Here is a 14,796-nt window from a genome sequence, read left to right on the forward strand (position 1 = left end):
GTGATGGTTTGCTTAGAAGCTTTTACCAGTGGAAGACAGTGATGTTCTTCTAGACTCTTTAAGCTTCTGAAGAGATTTTTGGTGTAGTTTCAGTGATAAGACTCAGACAGAAGTCAACTGGCAAACCATGCATATCAATGATAAAATAATACAAGATAATGCACTGCGTTTTGCGACTGATAGCAAAAGCCAAAGAAATTTAGGATAATCAAGAGCCAATGCGCGTGAGAACATCTGCAAGGCCACGCAAATCAAGCAAAGTCATGAATTTAATTAGTATAAAGAATCGAAGATTCATAAATGCATGGATTGCTGAAATGACCTATAGCATAATCACTGCCATGAAAATAGGAAGCATTTATTTATTCATACTGTTGGAAAGTCACAGCTAGTGCGTCTTGTGTTCTAAGTGGCCACTGTTTTCTTTCAGTAAAAATTGCTCTGCTTACATGTAGACACAATGGGAGAAAACTCTATCCAAGTGTCTGGCTCATTGTGTCATGGGGAAGGGGGGCAGTCTGTCTGAGTAGGATTCATCGTCCGATCCTTATACCTGCTCTTAAGGAGACTCAATCAAATCTGTCGCCAACATTTTATAAAAATGAATAGAACCCTTGCTGGGAAAACGAATAAAGTTTTACACCATAAGATGGCCAACGGGACTAAAACAAGCTCTGGTCTCTAAGTTGGAGACCCCTCTTCTGGGTTCTTCTCGTCCTGTTTGCCATGAGCGCGAAAACCCCCATAGAGATGGAAGCTGGCAATTATAAAGTACCCCCCCCCCCCCACCTTTCGGGGCTCAGATCTTTGGAGAAATGGTCTCCTCTGAGCCTGCCGGTGTTAAATCAATCTCCGATCCACCAAGATCTCCCAGTGCCGCTTGGTTTTTCCACCAGCGTTCCAGCCTGGTTCCGTAACACCCTAAGGAGTACCAACTATGCTGTGTACCAAATATTCCACAAGAAGTCAGGGGCCAAGATAGCACGCTACAAAACCCCCAGGTTAGGAGAAGGAGGGTGAGGCTTCAGCCCCAGCTCTCCAAGTGAATCAGGCAGATTTCCATTCAGGGCTTTAGATGTTCACCTTTAAAGGGGAATTACGCATCTAACGAATATAGCTGTGTTAGGAACGCGTAGTTGTACTCCCATCAAATAGTTGTGCTATCGTGCAAATATAGACACTGAGGCTCAGAATAATTAAAGGATTTTCAGGAGGCCCTGGGGCTAGAATCAGGTTGTTACCTCCCGGCAGGTGTGACTGCAAAGTAAGAGCAGAACAAGGAGAGTGTTCTGCAGAGCTGGAGACCCTGAGCCAAAGCGCAGTGCTGTTGGATAGCTCCAGACGACCGGACAGCATGGTGTTAAGTAGGATACGAAGTTTATAGAACACTCACGTGACTCAAATATAAAATAAAACGTGTGGATCTACGCTGAGAGCTGCTCTGTGCTAGGTGAGGGAATACAATCCACAAGTAGTGGTAGTTAAGAGCACGTTCTAACCCTGTTTAGACTTCTGTGGCTGGCATCTGTACTCCAGAAGGTTGATCTCTTTTCAAGAGTTTTACTTGCTTTCAAATGGCTGTAGTAAGTTTATTGAGACGCTTGAGCTAAAAATCTCTTTGAAGAAGACCATTTATGTCTAGAAAAAGAAACCTAGGAACACTATATAACCCCAGGAAGCTGTTGCAAGAATCCTAAAGATCACAATTCTCAAAAACGTAGCAGAACAGAGATTGTTCTCTTGGGCTGACTTCCCGGCAAAACTTCTAGGTGTTGAGTTCCCTAAATAGTATATGGTAGATTTGGTATGTCTTCCTTAATTCAGAACACCATAAAGAGGTAGAAAAGACCACCCCAATTCCATTTCCAATAGATGCACTCTATTAATATATTTCTAGGCAAATTCACACATATTTGTTTAAGTAGGACTACATTAAGCATGCTTGTTCTTTGCATCTAATGCTATCTTACATTAGTCCCAATTACTATAAAAGTATATTTCCATTCAGTCACTTCAATGTATTAATAGCCATTCCCAGTGCTAAAGTGATTGAATAATATGTAGAATGTCTCTGTATATAAGTGACTACCTTTAGGATATTTATGCTTTATTGAAACAAATAATTAATTATAGGCATAGACAGTAGAATGCAAACAATTAGTAGCTACTGACAAATAAAATTAGGCTTGTGTGTTATATATCTTGAAACACATAAAGTGTAGCAGTAACACAGGATGAAAATCCACATATCAGGTGCAGGACCGCTGCTCTACCTACATTACGTATTTTAACGCATGGGCGACATATGTCAGACATAAAAGTTGCACAAAACAGAAATATAATGGGTTGTTGTCAGAGGACCTATGGGGATTCTGGCAGATTCAGGTTTTACATTTCATCCTGAAAAGCGGGAGTTCAAACTGCTTTCCCTAGACATCGAAATGGCAAGAGTGAAGCAGAAATTAGCAACGGAAGTATACAAAACCTTTTGCACAAGCAAGCGTTCAAGAGACGGTGGATGAAACCAACGTTACTATTAGAGATTTCTATCAAACAAGACTGTAGAGATGGAAGAAACAGACGCCAACTATAAAATAAGGGAATTCTCATAGACATCCAGTTTGATGGCCATGACCATGAATAACCTCCGTACTGACCATAATATTGCAAGTACGAAGGGCAAAATATGAAATATGGTATTTTCAAATGTCACAACAACTGAAAACACAACTCGGAAACAATTTCTGTGATTCCATTCAGTCTTACTCTTATTGACAAACAACTTAGCAAGCCTCTCAGTGCATTTTTTTGTTAAGAATTTACTCTTTTGGATCAGTGTAAGTTTTGCAGAAAAAGTGGGGAGAATATGTACAGATTTCCCCTATGCCCTTCTCTCTCACAAATGCATAAACTCCCCCGTTCTCCCCCAGAGAAGTGCATTTGTTATAAATTAATGAATTTACACTAATACATCATAATCAATCAAAGTCCATAGTTTACGTTGTGGTTCACTCCTGGTGTCGTGTATTCATGAGTTTGGACAAATGTATAGTGACATGTATCTACCGTGATGGTAACACACAGAGCATTTTCACTGTCCTGAAAATCCTCTGTGCTCTCCTTATACGTCCTTCCAACCCCCCTCCAACTCCTGGCAACCACTGATATCTTTCCTGTCACCATAGTTTTAACTTTTCCAGAGTGTCATATAGTTGGAATCATACACGAAGTAGCCTTTTCTGATTGCCTTCTCTCACATAATACGATGCATTTCAGGTTTCTTTCTGTCTTTTCATGACCCATTTCTTTTTAGCGCTGACTTATATTCCATTGTCTGGATGAATTACAGTGTATTTATCCACTCACCTACTGAAGGACATCTTGGTTACTTCCGAGTTGGACAATTATGAATAAAGTTACTATAAACATCCAAGTATAGGTATGTGTGTGGACACAAGTTTTCAAGTCCTTTGGGTAAATACCAAGAAGCGTGATTTCTGAATCATATAAGAGTATGTGTGGTTTTTTAAGACACTTTCAAATGTTTTCCAAAGTTTCGGTACCATTTTGCATGTCCACCAATAGCGAATGAGAGTTCCTGTTGTTCCACATTCTCACAAGCATTTGGTGCCGTCAGTGTTCTGGATTTGGGCCATTCTTTTTTTTTCTAATATTTATTTATTTTTGACAGAGACAGAGACAGAGACAGAAAGCGAGTGGGTTGGGGCAGAGAGAGGGGGAGGCACAGAATCTGAAGCAGGCTCCAGGCTCCAAGCTGTCAGCGCAGAGCCTGACGCGGGGCTCGAACTCACAAGCTGTGAGATCATGACCTGAGCCAAAGTCAGACGCTCAACCTACTGAGCCACCCAGGCGCCCCTGGATTTGGGCCATTCTAATAGGTGTGTGGTAGCATCTTATTGTTTTATTTTTCACTTCACTGATGACATAGAAGGTGGAGCAGTTTTTCAAATGCTTATTTGCCTTCTGTTTCTTTGGTGAAGTGTTTGTTAAGATCTTTGGCCCATTTTTTCATCGATTTTTTTTCTTATTATGGAGTCTTAGGAGTTCTTTGTATATTTTGGACAGCAGCCTTTTATCAGATACGTCTTTTGCCAGTGTTTTTTTTTTTCCTAATTGTGGCTTATCTTCTCATTTTCTTGACGTTATTTTTAATTTTAATGAAGTCCAGATTACCAAGTAAGTTTTTCATGGCTCATGCCTTTGGTGTTGTACCTATAAAGTCTTTGCCATACTCAAGATAATCTATGTCATACCCTATGTGCTCTTCTGGGAGTTTTATTCTTTTGCATCACATTTAAGACTGTGATCTCTTTTGAGTTAGTTTTCCTTTGTCAAAGACAAGCTGACAACATTTACCTGGGTCTATTTCTGGGTTCTCTATTCTGTTCCAGGAATCTATCTGTCTATTCTTTCACCAATATCATGTGTCTTGATTATTGTAGCTCTATAGTAAGTCTTGAAATTGAGTAGTGTCAATTCTCCAAATCTGTTCTTCTCCTTCAACATTATATTATATATTCTGAGTCTTTTGCCTCTCCATATAAACTTTAGAATCCATTTGCCAAGGATATCCATTTGTTGCCGATATTTGGATTGGGATTGCCCTGAATCTATAGATCAAGTCGTCATATCTTGACAATACTGAGCGTGAGCATGAGCTCTATCCATTCACATGGACTATCTCTGCATTTACTTAATTCTCCTTTGATTTCTTGCCTTGGAGTTTTGTAGTTTTCCTCACAGAGATTTTATACATATTTTGTTAGGTCTATACCAAAGTATTTCATTTGGGGGGATTGTAACAACATAATCCAGAAAAAAATATTTGAAATACCAGTTCAAAATTGCAAGCCTCCTAATTTGCTAGGTGTGAGTATTCAGAGAATGATCACAATGTGAACTTGGTAAGTACTTCAAAATTCATTATAGCCCCTTTAAATCACAACCTATACAAGTGTAATTTTATGAAGCAAAGTTCTTTCTGCAAAAAATATTACTGGTGTATTAGTTTTTGAGGTAGTACTGTCAACCGAGTGACTTAAACAATATAATTTTCTTGTCTCACAGTTCTGGAGACTAGAGGTCTAAATGTAAGATTTGGGCAGAAGAGATTCCTTCTGAGGGTTGCGAGTGAGGGATCTATTCCAGGCCTCTCTCTCCCTGGCTAGCAGATGTTCATTGTCTTGTTCACCTGGGTTCTCCCTGTATCAACTTTCCCCTTCTTCTTTTTAAAAACATTTTTTTAATGTCTATTTTTATTTTTGAGAGAGAGAGAAACAGAGCGCAAGCAGGGGAGGGGCAGAGGGAGAGGGAGACACAGAATCCTGGAGCAAGAAAGCTCCAGGCTCTGAGCTATCAGCACAGAGCCTGATGTGGGGCTCGAACCCAGGCACAACAAGATCATGACCTGAGCTGACGTCTAGCGCTTAACGGACTGAGCCACCCAGGTGCCCAAACTTTCCCCTTCTTCTAAGGAACAATTTCTAGATTAGGGCCTGTCCTAATGACTTCATTTTAACTGGATTCTGGAAAGATGCTATACCAAATAAGATCACATTCTGAGGTACTAAAGTTTAGGACTTCAAAATATAAATTTAAGAGGAAACAATTTAACCTTTAACAATTAGTATATTCAATTCAGCTCTTTGTTATTAAATGAGTCAAATCCTATGAAAATTCTACAACTAAAATGCATAATTTTTAACGTAAAGAAGGATGTTCATCATCAGTGCCAAGAAAATTATTGAATGTAAGGTGGATGTTCCTGAGACTATTTCCATACAGTCTAATCCACCTGCAGGAGCCTCAGCGCCTCCACTAGGAGAAACTCTCATAGTCTTCCCTTCTCTCTATGCCGTCACTCTCGACGAACCTGCCATGGGAAAAGAGGATGATAATTAATGTAGAGTCTTTTTCATTGTAAAGAAGGTTCTTTTTATCCAAATTTCTTTTGCACAGCTTCTTTGAGGTATACAGTTGAATACAAAAAAATGTGCACGTAGTTAATGTATACATTTTGGAGAGTTTGGACGCATGCACAGACCCATGATACATTTATTACCTTGATTGTGGTAATGGTGTACACATGTGTCCAAACTTATCATATTGTAGACATTAGCCAGTTTTATGAGTGTCTATCCAATATCTGCTTTCTCATCCCGGACCCTTCTAAACTTGCCATTTTAAAAGCTCAGCCCTTTCTGTAGTGACCATTTCCATCCGCCTTCTGCTCGTTTACCTGTTCAGTGACTTCAAAGCCCCAGGGCCAGCTGCTGTGCTCAGCCATGGCAACTCCTTCCATTTTGTCTGCCAAAAGCATTTTGGGATGTCTATTTTGATTTATTTTAATGTCCTTTGTGGGAGTCCTTTGTGATTTCTCTTACCCCTGGTAGCTTCTGCTTCTTTCTCTCAAAGCTCTCACGGGTCATTCATTGGGTTAGCGTCTGAACTGGGGGCTAAGCAAGGTAGATCTTCCAAGCGTGGGTGTGACTCAAGAGCTAGTGCTGACCCCTCTGAACCTGGTAACAAAGAATCAGAAAGCATTCACACAAGGAAAATCAGTAGAAATGTATGGGAAAATACTGATAAGATAACTTGTGAGGAGGGTAGGCTTACTGTAGCAACATCTATAAAAATATACTGCTTGATATTTGGCCTCAGTGATAATGGTCATTGACCCTTTAGAAAGTTAGTGGTTATTGGGGTGTGTGGGTGGCTCTGTCAGTTGGGAACCTGACTCTTGGTTTCTGCTCAGGTCATGATCTCACAGTTCATGAGTCCAAGCCCCGTGTAGGGTTCCTTGCTGATAGTGTTGGGCCTGCTTGGAAGTCTCTTTCGCCCTCTCTCTCTCTGTCTCTGTCTTTCTCTCTCAAAATAAATAAATAAATAAACTAAAAAAAAAGAAAGTTAATAGAAAAATTACAGTTCTTCAGATGAAGAATATCAGAAACATCGTCCTTTACTCATAAGGGGAAGGTCAAGAGGAACCAGGGAATTCATTGAAACTTCAGCATTGATAATGTTTTTTTTTTTAAATCTCTGTGTTTGACAAGCACAGACTTGGGTTTTACTTGACTCCCTTGAGATATTTCCAGTACCTAGAAAATCTCTGAAGAGATTTTCATTCTGGTGTTTATCAGGTGCTAGATGCTATTTGAAGAGTTTGTTGTAGGAGAAGCTTCCTCTCGTGATGCCTACATCCAATGAGGGGTGGCAAGAAGAAACTAATCTAGTACATAAACATGAAAATATTGGATATGAGCTCTAGAGGATCAAGAGTTAGCACTCACTTTGCAGGTAATCTGAGATAGCCAGTTATTTATTTCTGAAAACTAAATTTTTGAAAGATATGAAAGCCTGTTAATACGCTAATTGAATTCATTTTAACTAGAGTGGAGAAACCATTCTCTCCACTTAATTAGAAGGTTGGTGATCAAAATGAACTCAAAAGCAAAGCGGTTTATGCATTTAAGAGAACAAATACACTTTTCTGTGATAAAAGTTTTTGCAAAATTGCACCATAACCTTGATGTTACAAGTCAACGGTTCTAGTCTTCAACGCAGTTTTTAGAAATACTGAAACAAGGTCGTGCCTGGATGGCTCAGTCGGTTAGCTTCCTACTCTTGCCTTTGGCTCAGTCTAGATCTCCCAATTCAGGGGTTGGAGCTCCACATTGGGATCTGTGTCCACAGTGCAGAGCCTGCTTTGGATTCTCTCTCTCTCTCTGTCTCTCTCTCTCTCTCTCTGTCTCTCTCTGTCTCTCTCTACCCCTCTCCTGCTTTCTCTCCTCTCTAAAAATAAATCAGTAAACTTTTAAAAAATACTAAAACTAACACTACAATATTACAGGCAATTTCTTCACCTTTTTGGTAATAGATATAGAAAGAATTTCAACATTAATAAGAAGATACATGGATGAAAGATAAAGAAAATATAGTGTATATATTTAATGGAATATTATTCAGCCATAAGCTAATGGAATTTGCCATTTATAACAATATGGATGGGCCTTGAGGACATTATGCTATGTGAAATAAGACAGAGAATGATAACTATCATATGATCTAAAACTTAAAAATTCTAATAAAGAATCAGAGATACAACAAACAAGGTGGTTTCCAGAGGCAAGGGGGAACAGGGTGGGCGAAGTGGGTGAAGGTACAAACTTCTAGTTATAACTAAGTCACGGCAGTATAATGTACAGTATGGTGACTAGAGTTCATTATACTGTCTTGCATATTTCAAAGTTGCTATGGGAGTAAATCTTACAAGGTCTCAACACAAGAAAAAAAATTTTAACTCTCTGTGGTGACAGATGTTAACTAGACTTACTGATCGCAATGTGTACAAATAATGAATGTGTGATCAGAGCGCAATGTGTACAAATAATGAATCATGTTCTACCCCTGAAGCTAATAAAGTATTCTATGTCAAAGATACCCCAATTTAAAAGAAAATATTGCTTTTACACCAAAAAGTTACAATAAAAACAGGATTTAAAAAAAAATAAAATGTTTTTAAAAATTAATTAATTAACAACATGAACCAAAGACCAGATATAGGGAAGCTAGAGATTTAATGTATTTTGTTATGAGAGCTGATACATGCAGTCTCTGTATATCCTTATCTAGCTACACAAATTTAAGGGTTAACTCAGCATTTTGTATTCTCAAAGCTCTTATACCGGTTTCTCTTTTTCCAGTTCCCATTTTCATTGTGAAATGTTTCCTAAATAAAAATAATTTCAATAAATTACATATGCAAATAATGCAATAACACAGCACAGGCTCACATACCATCCGCACGACACAATATGGAAGATGTGCCCTCTCTGTATACCTCCCCAATCTTATCCAGCTTCCTGCCTCCAGAGGGAGCCATCATCCTGAATTTTATGTGTATGCGTGTGTGTGTGTGTGTGTGTGTGTGTGTGTGTGTGTTGCTGTTTAATTTTCAGTACATGGTAGTCACATAAAATATGTATCTGTGTAGGTTTATATAGCTAAATACAATGTTTTGAAGGTTTTTGAGTTTTACACACATATTCTTTTGGGATTTGCTTTATTCGTTCTGTACTGCATTTGTGACATTATTCACGTTGATGTGTATAGCTAGCTTTAACCAACTCCTCTACAGAATTTTGTACATGAAGAAATAAATGCTAAGGTTTTTTTCTATTTGATAATTTAGGTCACTTGCCATTTTTGTTTGGTTTTGCCTCCCCAGTGCCCATATGAACTTGTGCATGGGTCCTGTGCAGGGGTACAAAGTCTGCCAGGGTATCTACTTAGGAGAGTGGCTGGGTTGTAGGCTCTGCTCCCCTTCAACGTGACCGGATAACAACATCACCCTGTTTCTTTAATGGTTCTTAGTGGTCCAAAAATAAATTATAAGATCTCGGTATCTTTAATCCAAACTTGGCTGAAATTCTAGTTTAAACTAGAACTAGATAAAAGTTCATTTTTTAATGTTTATTTATTTATTTATTTTGAGAGAGAGAGAGAGAGAGAGAGAGAGAGAGAGAGAGATGGGGAGGAGCAGAGAGAGAGGGAGAGAGAGAATCGCAAGCAGGTTTCACACTGTCAGCACAGAGCCCCACATGGGGCTCTCTCTCACCAACCAAGAGATCATGACCTGAGCTGAAATCGAGAGTCTGTTGCACAACAGACTGAGCCACCAGGTGCCCCAAATAGTAGCTAATTTTTTAAAACATCTTGACAGAAACTGGGAGTAGAAGCTATCAAGATTCGATCTCAAGGGGCACCTGGGTGGAGAAGCAGAGGCCCAGCTCTCTGAGGAGATCACGTGGAACCTGAGAACCAAATGAGGAAGAACTGACCTTGAGGTTTCTGGGGAGTACTGTGGAAATGAGAAACAGAGCAAAAGCCCTCCGGCAGCCGTGACCTTGGGGATTTGAGGTTCTCCATGGAGGCCACTGTGGTAGGAGATTCATGAGCAAAAGTGAGAGTGGCTGGAGTTGGAGAAATTTCCACCAAATGCAGGGTCTTCTCCCTCAGTCTTTCTTCCTCATCTTGACGGTTTCCTCCAGAAACGTACAACCCCTGCAATTATACTGTTATTTAATGACTAGTTTGTGACCTGCTGCCTCCACGCCCCTATGACAGAAGGACTGTCTGCCCCGTTCACCACCATGCCCATCCCCAGAGCCTAATCCAGTCCCGGCATACAGCAGTTGCTCAATAATTATTCTCTGAATGAAGAAATGGGATGAGAGCCTGTTGTGCCTGTGGCTCTCATTTGTTTAGTTGCGGAGAGTTTTGAAGGGATTCCTTCGAGAAGCCTTGGTTTGCAAAAGATGGATGTAAGCCTGCAGCTGTGAGCAGGGGCCTCAGCAAGACGCTTGTGTGAGTGTCCCTTTGGGGGTGTCACTGGGGACAGTGACTGGCCAACAGGGCATGGGAACCGCTCCAGGTGGGCAGACGACAGAGCGAGCTGAGTCCGGGGCGTCGTGGGGAAGGTCAGCCCCAAGCCCTGGCTGCCGAGAGGTCCCCTGTGCCACTGGTCACCGCGCTCTGAGATCACAGAGGTCTTCCCCAAGGTAGGCAGCCCTCAGGTGGAAAGGTTTGTGCTGATTATCTATTCAGCAGGGACAATGGCAAAGGACAGGTAGAATGTGCTGGTCGGTTAAGCCATAAAGAGGAGGCCCAAGAAAGGAAATTATGCTAAATACTCAATACTGCTGTGTTTCCACACAGGAGCGAGTCTTTTACCGATTCTTGGTCTCCGTGTTCTTCTGTGGTAAATAAGACCGTGGACAGATTTTGTAAAAGTCTCTTTCCACGTGAGCATTCTAGAACTGAAGAGAAGTAGCCTGAATGGAAGTCTGGTATGTTGAAGAGCTGACTTACCTGCTTTCGGTACTGGTAAGGTATTGGGGTTTAATGGTCTCTGGGATGTTGGTGCTCATGGCAAAGAGAGGGGTAGGAGAAAGGGGCCCAAAGTCCAGCCCGATGTGCTACAAAGAGGGAACAGCGTGGCCTGCTTTATTGGTTTCAATTCTGGAGATTTGTGGACAAATGGAGGACACACACTAGGGTCTAATCAATACAAGGGGGTGAATCCGATGAAACTGGCACCTTTTTTCTGCTTTTCAAGATAAAGAAAGTGTTATTGTGGTAGAGATTCGACATATTTTGAGAGTGAAAATTAGACTGCTTCTGACCAGGAAGATTATTTTCTATATATTTAATGTGATCTTACATTCCCAGATAATGAATTGAAATTACAGATTACACTTCGCTGAGAAAGGAAATCTATTTGCCTGTCAGTGATACACATTCTTGGTATTTGCCAGACAGCTTCTTGTGGACAAATGATAATGGATTCAGACAGGCAAAATCACATTACATAATTCCACCACTTAATTGCCATGAATTTATAGTAGATTAGAATCAAGGAGCACATTAGCAGGAACATTAAATTATGATGCAAGCCCCATTTTACTTCATACTCATATTTTTAAAAACCTTCAGTTGTAGAGATCTCAAAATAACATCAGCCTAGCTGGTTTGGAGATAAATAGAAAGAATGAATGTGCCTGTTCTTATTCTTTCCACTTAAATGTGTATTAGATTAAATTTCCATTTGACCTACTCTCTCAATAAATGCATAAATCTAGAGATATCTCCCATGAGAAGCCATTAAGGCGGATTATTTTCTAACGTGAAATGTAGATTTGTGGTAAAGGGACAAGCGGGGAAAGGGCATATTTATGTTTTGTCTTCAAAGGAGCTTATAGATAAGTGTGAGAGCTTCCCAGATGAACTTGGGCCTGCCAAGTTCATGTCCACTAGGATTAAAGCCAGGGCAGAGAGGTCCCCCTGAACTCAGGTTTAGCCTGTTTTAGTATTGTTGTCCTACCTGAGGATTATCGTTAGTATTCTTTTTAGTTTCTCATAATAACTGTAATTTAGTGTTCCTTCACAGTGTAACAGCATGGGGTTTATGCATGTGAATACGTGTGTAAGCACCCAGCTGAGAGGCTGTGTGTGTGTGCCGGGGCGGGGTGGTGGGGGGGAGGCTGTGCGCCTGAAGTTATGTACACGAGACTGTATGTGTGTGCCTATTTGCGTTTACCACTTATTTAGAAGACTTAGAGCTTCTATCCCCAAATCTATGCATTAATGTAAATTTTTGTTTTGAACCACAGACTATACCTCCAAATCCCTTGGTCTTTGCAGAAAATATACAACCCCAAAAAGCAGGTGGGACTCCGCCAATAGGAGGTCCCAGCCTTAGGCTGGCCCTGGTTGGACTCCATTCATTTGTACGCATCCATAGCCAGTGGAGTACAAATTGATTTCTGTTCAGATGCAGTTGTGAAAAATCATAATCAGTCTAACTCGTTGCTCAATGATAATTTAGTTCCAAATACGCAATCCAGTTAAAGACAGATGTAAGAGCTGGAGAGAAGCCACAGAGAATCCTTCATAAGATGAATAACAAATACCGATATATCTGATTTTTAAAAATATTCTCACAAAATCGCCTCATGGTTTTTGGCCATTCTAGACCAGAAAGACAGAGACAATTATAATTCATTTATTTCAAAGGCTGGTCTTGAGCAATGTAGGCTTACGGGTTTTGCGTCACTTTGAAGAAGTAATGATTCTTTGCCATCCACAGAGAGAGGGACTTTGTCCTGCAAGTTTCGAGTTTAGTAGCCTGGATGGAGAGACGTGCGGGCACCTGGCGACAAACAGGTGTCAGAGTAGAAGGATTAAAAGTAACATTTCCGGTTTTGTCACTGACTCCCTATAGGTAGTGAGGTGAGTCTTTCCCTCAGTTTTATCATCCACTGAATGGAGATAGTTATGGCAATTTTTCTAGAATTTGCACTGATCATCTGAATACCAGCTATCAGCAAGCCAGGCGGAGCATGTGTGCGGTGGGGGGCGGAGGGGGGAGGCAGGCCGTGAAAGTTAAGAGCCTGTAGAGGGAATGGAGCCCAGCACAGCAGGTGTACAGATAGGGCAAGAGGTGGTAAGCCAAGGAGGATGCAGACAAAACTAGGAAATTTCTGGAGGATAAAGAGTTACACAGATAGGATACCACTCTACCCCAGGCCCGCCCCGGCCATCGTTCACTCAGGCTACAGGTAATGGCACAGGTAGACCTGCCCAACAAGATGTGGTCAATACCTATGAGCACGTGGCCAGACAGTTGAAAGTTGCGATCAATTTGCAACCGGTTACATTTAACAAAATGGGCCTGCTTGATGATACATTTTGCTTGCAGATATTAAGAAATTTAAGGTGGCCGACTCACTTAAATTAAACATGTGTAACTGATATAAAAGCAACTTCAGACAGATTAAGATGAACCTCACTTAGCCCACAATTTCTTCTCATGCAAGAAGCTTGAAACTGGGTGAAGTCTGTCCCTCCCTGGTTGCAGAGACGGGCTGGGTTCTTCCAACCTGCAGGAGGTTTCTCCTCCTCTTTCCTGATGAAGTAGCCATTGCTCTCCCTGCGTTAGGGTTGCTGGGGCTCACAGGTGCCCTTGGAATTTCCTCAGTCTTTCCTTGTTTCCCAGCATGAGGGGCTCCGTTGCTACCATTTTTTTTCTCTTCTTATGTTTTTATATGCTTCTTCATTGATGAGATTTTTTTTTATTTATTTATTCTGAGAGAGGTGGGGGCAGAGAGAGAGGGAGAGAGAGAATCCCAAGCAGACTCCACGCTGTCGGCACAGAGCCCGACACGGGGCTCAAACCCACGAACCCATGAGATCGTGACCTGAGCCGAAACCAAGAGTCAGATGCTCAACCAACTGAGCCACCCAGGCGCCCTGCTTTTGATGAAACACTTAATGAGGGTCTGTGAGATGCAGACATAGAGTAAGGCTGTGCACATTTAAAGGCAAAGAAAATGGGATTTCTGCCTCCGGGGTGGTCACAGTCACTCAGCTAAGGCAGTTACGCCAGTAAACAGCTTTCAGACCATGTGATCACAACAGTGTGTGTTTGGGTGGGGGTGGTTGCTACAGCTGATGACCCCATCTAAGACTTGGGTGGACAGGACCTGAGGTCTGTGACATCACAGCCAGCTTGCCAACCTCTTGGATATTGAACAACCAGCGCTGAGCTGTCATTGGTCAGCCCCGGCCCACCGCTGCCCCCCAGGACAACAGCCTCTCGCTCAGAGAGAGAAGCCTCCCCCTCAGAATCATGTTTCGGCATCTTCGTTTTGAAATATCCTTCAGATGCTGTCGCTTCGGTCCCTTGCGGTCCCCAGCTGCCAGGTGATTGTGTGCCGTGGAGGCTGCTGGGAGGCTCTGCGGAGCTGGTGACGACATAGAGAACACGGCTGTGACATTTGGAACCACACACCGAGAGACCCTCTCCCCAGCATCGACCACGGGGATGGCTATGCCAACTGGAGCAGGGAATGGTGAGGGTGCCAGGAAGAAGCGTGGACGCCGGACGGTAAAACACGGAGCACGGAGAGCAAACAGAGAAGAAAGTGGACGCTGCCCTTTGTGCATCGGATTCTCTCCCAAACGTGCAGGAAACAGGAGGGGCTGGGAAGCAGCAGGGAAACGTTTCCTGGCACGGGCTGGGGAGTTTGCAGACAAACACGAGGCCAGCTTCCAAGAATTATCAGTTGGATTAATTAATCCCTAAGAACCTAATTACCATGAATCTTATTCCTGGGCACAAGGTATCTGAGCTGAGATTTGTGTGTCTGCAAAGAAACCAATATTAAGGGGGAGGCTTCGGGGATAATTAGGATCCCAAACTGGGAAAATGTCAGT

This window comes from Panthera leo, chromosome A1 (assembly GCF_018350215.1).
Source record: "Panthera leo isolate Ple1 chromosome A1, P.leo_Ple1_pat1.1, whole genome shotgun sequence".
In the NCBI taxonomy this organism is placed as follows: domain Eukaryota; kingdom Metazoa; phylum Chordata; class Mammalia; order Carnivora; family Felidae; genus Panthera; species Panthera leo.